We start from the raw sequence: 6,498 nt of genomic DNA, 5'->3' as shown, positions 1-6,498 counted from the left end.
TCGCGACACTATAATTAACATTTTTGTTAGTTAAGCTTTCCTTTTGTATTCGGCTTGCATGTCTGCGGCCGGAGTTCCCTCCAGAGGTTTCCCCAAGAAATGAAATTAGGGGGTAATCAAATTTCTGGAGGGCTGCTAAAGGTAGACAAGTGGAAGCCTTAATTTTTTTGTGTGTGTGAAATCGATGTGCGATATAGGACTAGCGATATTTACGACTCCGGCACTCATGACAAAGATGACAATGATTCTCCGCCGTGATTAAAAAAGAATAACAGTTATTCAAGGAAAATTATTGGTGCGTAGCATGTTCTCTCTGCGTGCGAGACCACCACATGTTTGCGGGCGCTCACCTACCGGTCATGCGCACCATCTGAGAGGGGTTTCAAGCTGGCTGACGGCGTCTTGCGGCGCGCATCCTCACCGAACACGGAAAATTTGTGCATGTCCAACGAAATGCGAAGGTCTGCATGCGTGCTTGGCGCGGTCACGTGGTCATGGATGAGCACATGCCCCCCACAATCCGACAAATGTAGCATCGCTATGTCGTTTTCAGCAGGGGCGATGAGAGATCACAGAAAGACACGAAGACCAATAAGCCCTTGTTTGTCTTCGTGTGGAGGTGGAAGGTGAAGGCGTCACTCTGCGAGGCTTCACACACAAAAAGTTAGCATGTTAGCCAAATTCCACTGGTACTTATATCGCAGTAAAAATAGGAACTGCGATTTGACACCGTCTTCCTTCTGGAAGCGGTGGAAATTGGTCGAAATAAGTCATAGAGGAAAAAACAGTATGCCTTTGCTATAGTTACTGCTCTACCAGCTTGACTGCAGGTGGTTACCTTTCACAACGCATGTTTATTTTCTCCTATAGCCCAAGAACGTGTATTTTATCCGCGCTTATGGCTGATAATACACTTTATATCGAAGCTTGAGCTTATGTCTCGACGTTTATAGTGAGCCTAGCGCACAAGGGCTATCTAGTCTCGCAGCTTATACGAGGAGGGCCAGGCACTTCGCCCATTAACGGCGCATGAACTTTGCTTGCTAGAGTATGATGTACTTCCAGGGGGCGCAGAATTATCAGAATGCACGAAGAGTTTCTTCTATAAGCTTAATTTATAAACCTTGGCGTTGTTCTGCTTGCTTGTTATGCAGAGCCGATATGTATTCTAGTATAGTACAAAGTAAATGCTGCCTAAAGAGTCCTGGATAACGAGCCGGATAACGCGGCAAGCCTACAAAGAATGAAGTCTTTGACTTGACTGCACGGAAGGACTTATCTTCGGCTGCTCAGGTGATCCCTTTAGTGTCTCACTGTTTGCTTTCAAATGTGGGGTTTTACACTAGCTCAGTACGGTGGCGTTTCATTGAAATGCGTGCCACCCAAGTGCCTTGACGTTCCACTAAGCGTTTAGGTACGTATGCGCACACTGTTTAAGAGACCACATACCGACTCTATAATTCAGATGTTTGTTCCTCGCGGTGCATCGATATATGGCGCAGCTACAGCGTGTAACCTGCTTTTAGCTATAAAAATTCTATAATGCCAATTACTGATTCCAGTACCAGCACCTCTTTGCAATTCTAGCCTTATACAGAAATCCGACCGATCAAGGCACTTTTCTATCCTCCGTTTCTACTCTCCCTCATTGGCTAGTATTCGCGCCTGCTCTGTGGCTGTGGGGAGAATACGTTTTGATGATGTACCTGCCTAATTCGATTAGAATTAAGCGCCATCAATTGCTTTACTATTGAAGCAGCGATCAGGTGGGGGGGGGGGGGAGAGATGAGTGAATAGTTTGAAGTCGATTTCTGGTACGCTTATGCTAAATACGGGTAAAGCAGTCAGTAAAGCGTCTCAAAATGAACCGCTCATCTCCCCCCCCCTCATCGCAGCTTCTAGTGAAACAATCGTTACTCGGTTAGCCACCCGACGGCGCCACCTATATTACAAATGCGAAAGCTGCTTGTTTTCGGACTCCGATGCTACCGACGTCGTGGAGTTCTGCGACTTCCCAAAACATCCCCTAGATTGTGTGTGCACCCACCGCTGTTTTTTTCTGAATACACCCCCTTTATTCGTAACTATTCTTTTTTTTAGACAGAACGGGGTGCCCTGTTGAAAAGCGGCATAAGGGCATGTACTAAGAGGCACACATCGTTTAAAGCTGACTTGTGGTGGAAGAAACCACAACTTCTAGACGAAAGGAAGTACCGCGAATATGACGACCGCCCGGGCTTTAAAGAACCAGGGCCAGGGTGCAAGCAGGAGAAGCGTGCAGCAAGATGATGGCCCCGCGTATTGACACCCATAAGAAGCCTGTGGCGGGCTGTCTGGCAGCGGCATAGAGCAGCGCGCTGAGCAATCCACAATAAACTCCGAGGTGTCGTCGACCGGGCAACGGATTTGTCTGGTTCCCTGAATTTCCCGAAGAACTCCATGGTCACGTATCATGATCTAACCAATCATTTTAAACAAGAGAGGAGAACTTTCCTCCCTCCGCTCAAAAGCCTGACTAAAGAACAAGAGGCTAGGCGGTGTCCTCTACAGACGAGGTCTATACGCACTCATCATTGCTCGCGCACATTTATCCTGATCAATACAGCCCGAATTGCAAACACTGCGGCCAACAAGCCAGCTACAGTTACATTCTATTGGACTGCAAAAAAAGTTCCATTCCCGGGTGACCTAGTTACCAACCCTCGCTCGAGCGGTGAGAGACTGTGTTGGCTAGGTCTGGCCCCACAATCAAACTTCTGATGGTGGTGTGGACTGACAAAGTCGTCGAGGGCTATGTAGTACAGGTGCAGTCAAAAGTAAATGGAAGGTGCGAGAGCGTGGGAAACTGTGTCGCAGCGCTTTCTAACCCCGGCTCTGGTAACTGATTAGCAGCGCGTGCTATCAGCCGACCCTTATCTGGAGCGTACGGTCATTCCTCTTGGCGGTTCAAACGGATGCTTGTTGCTTTTCAAATACGACACCACGGATTTTTCTGGCGCTACCTTAGATGTGTTTGAAGAGCAATTCGCGCCGTTTGGTAATACTCAGCAGCTGGCAAGTGCGGCCGCGGGCATACCTGGCAGCGAGCACTGCCACGGCTGTTTAGCTATGTTTTTGCCCTGAGCGGCGTGTCGCGGGCGTTTTTTTTTTCTTGTTCTTAGGTTTACATGGTATATCGTGGCTTTTGCAGTGTCCGCGCATGAAACGATGACCAGCAATGAACAGCCCTCTATTTTTTTGCTGCCTCCTTTGTTTTATTTTAAGTTGTGCATATACCCTCGCATATGTAAGAACGAATACCCACAAAATATTCAAAAGGACACGATGCTGGTTTAGTCTGTGTGTTCTATGTAACAGATTACGAAGTAAAATACGCGAAATGCACGCATTGCGCATTGGCCAGGTAGTAACGCGTGCTCAGGAAGTCGAACGTAACAAGGGGATTCTTTATTTTTCTTATTAGGCAGAGTCAACGAATTCGTTTCACAACAACGAAAAATACAAGCAGCAAAAGTAAACGCGGTTCAGGAGGGCATGAAACTGCCGTTGACGCGAATGGCTGCTCACATGCGCCGGGTCAGAGAATCGTACAGAGATTGCACAAACTCGCCGTCTTGCTTAATGCGGTCTCATTCCACTGCAAAAGCAAGCGACAATTCTTATTTGCTTGTTGCACCCAAGCTCATGTGCGCCAAGCTAGATTTAAGATCTCACACACATTTTCTATAATGTTGAAGCCCTCGCCTTTGACACTCATTGCAGCTGTCGAACTCCTCGCTCTTCTATTAGGTCTTGGACGACTTTAGCTTTGTGGAAGGGGCTGTGGTCCTGCTGAAGCCAGTAAAATTCATCCTTAAAGGGCTCGTCCAGGGCGAACGGGACGAGGTAACTGTCAAGGACATCACAGTAGGACGCCGAGTTAAACTTCGCTGGAAGCTGCGCAAGTGGGCCCAGTCCATCTCTGCAGATGGCTCCCCAAACATTCACAGCCGTGCGACCACTGCTGAGCACATAGTGCAAGTACCCCAGCTGATACCTATGTGCAAAAAAAAACGTTATCGTTAGACATGTGGGAAATCACCGTTTTATAATTGCTTTTTTGGGGGGAAAGGAAATGGCGCAGTATCTGTCTCTTATATCGTTGGACCCCTGAACGCGCCGCAAGGGAGGGATAAGGGAGGGAGTGAAAGAAGAAAGGAAGAAAGAGGTGGCCGTAGCGGAGGGCTCCGGAATAATTTAGACACATGGGGATCTTTAACGTGCACTGACATCGCACAGCACACGGGCGCCTTAGCGTTTTTTCTCCATAAAAACGCAGCCGCCGCGGTCGGTTTCGACCCCGTTTTAAAATTCGGTTTGTTTACGTGCAGGCATGATCTCTAGCTTCCAGACAAAGTTAAAGGCCTCTGGAACAAATTCCGAAACGCCCACTTGAGCATTCCACACAGGATTATTCATCCATGCCGAAAACATTGCATGACAATTGCAAAGCGCGATATCATTAAGTGAATATAGTTAATTCTTACCTGCAGTGGTACAGGCGCCATACTCGGCTCTGTTGATCACATCTTGAGGTTATAGTCGACTTATCAGTAAAGATGACCTCAACCCAATCGCCTACTCGCCATTCTTCATGGGCTCGCGCGAAGTCCAGTCGAGCGCGCTTCTGCTGATCTGTTAACTATAGGTTGTCTGAGCGGCCACGCATCTGCTGAGTCCTTCTTCATGCAAGCGTCGGCGGATTGTAGCCTCACTAATGTTCAGAGATAGGGCCTCTCGAATATCGGCCGTATTCTGTAATGGATCAGCCACCACCGCTGCCATGATGAGTTCGTCGACTTCTGTCGATGTGAATCATGGTCTCCCTTAACGAGGGGCGTCTTCAATGCGGCCATCCTCATCTCGATATTCCTGGAAAATCCTATTCACAGCACCGATCGATCGTCCAACTCGACGACTTATAGTGTGCTGAGGAACACCTTCAACGTAGAGGGGAATTATGTTGCGCCGTTCATATTCAGGTACTCTGGACGGCATCGCGCTTCAAAAAACCGGTGCAATCCATCCCTCCAACCTGAGCATAAGAAATGAAACAAGTGCTCACCAGCACGCTGCTCGTGGCAAAAACATAACTAAACAATCGTGGCAGTGCTCGCTGCCAGGTATGCCCGATGTCGCACGTGCCAGGTGCTGGGTATTACCAAACGGCGCGAATCGCTCTTCAAACACATCGCCGGTAGCGCCAGAGAAATCCGTGGTGTCGTATCTGAAAAGCAAGAAGCATCCGTTCGAGACGCCAAAAGGGATGGCCGTACGCTCCAGATAAGGGTCGGCTTACAGCGCTCGCTGCTTGATGGCGGCCGAGCTAATCAGTTACCAGAGCCGGCGGTAGAAAGCGCTGCGGCACAGTTTTCCACGCTCTCGCGGCTTCCATTTACTTTTGACTGCACCTGTACTCTCGACCACTTAGAGCGATCTCTTAGCACCATGCTCTTTCCTAGGAATAAATGTTTTACGGCCAGTTGAACATAATCATTCAATACCCGGCACTGCCAGACGCCTGAGATAAACTAACAATAACTGAAGTGTTTGATCAATTTCGTCCTTAAAGTCGTCGAATGTAATAGCAAAAAACCGAGGCAGATGCCACTGTTCGGAATGAGGTTGCGAATTTGCATATTTGTGGTGTTTTAGGTTTTTTGTAGTAGCAACTGCATGGCCTCTCGTGTCGGTTTAAATTTATGTTTATATCTTAGTGTGAACAATTTTTATCAGCAGAGTGCCTGTACTTGTGTATATTATACAAAATTTTGTGTATAGCAGCTGTGAATTCATACCTAGATATATCATTTTCTTGCAAATCGTCGAGCATGATATCAAAGCTGTGATAGACACCTTCCGCATGTGTATGGTGTTCTGCGCGGATTCGGCCTCCTGGTGTGCGTGTTTCATTATTGAATTGATATTTTATGCCTACTGCACAGGTAGACGCGTTTTACAACATTTTCCACGTCTGCGTTGCGCTAGTGGTATTGAAAAGTAGTAGTATTCCTAGTAGTCTGAACTGCCCCGCAATTTCTTGACTCAACTTGTGTGGCCCTTATTCTTTAGTTTTGTCTGTTCATATACGCGGCTACAGTCCTTGTGTAAAGTGAAGCAATTTTTACTAACGTCTGTTCTTATCATAGCCACCGGTATGGGATTGTGCGACCCATGTTTCTCTTCCCGAGCAGTCTCTCGCGCAGCTGGCGCGACGCTCCTCCGAACTTTCCCTAACTTGTCCCCTACCAGAGGTGACCCCAGTATTACTAGGGTAGAAGCTTAGATTCCTAGGCAACGGCACTAAATCTTATGTACGTACGGAGAACGGAATACTAGCCAGAATTCTTGTTGGACGAGCCGCTATTCTGGGTTAGATCAACTGGTCGTGAGTTACAAACCGTAGCCTGCCTACGTCACACTGCTTTATCAACGACAGGCACCACACTAAGTATACCC

This window comes from Amblyomma americanum, chromosome 6 (genome assembly GCF_052857255.1).
Source record: "Amblyomma americanum isolate KBUSLIRL-KWMA chromosome 6, ASM5285725v1, whole genome shotgun sequence".
NCBI classification, from domain to species: domain Eukaryota; kingdom Metazoa; phylum Arthropoda; class Arachnida; order Ixodida; family Ixodidae; genus Amblyomma; species Amblyomma americanum.
The sequence above is the reverse complement of the archived record's forward strand: the minus strand, read 5'-3'. Positions refer to the sequence as shown.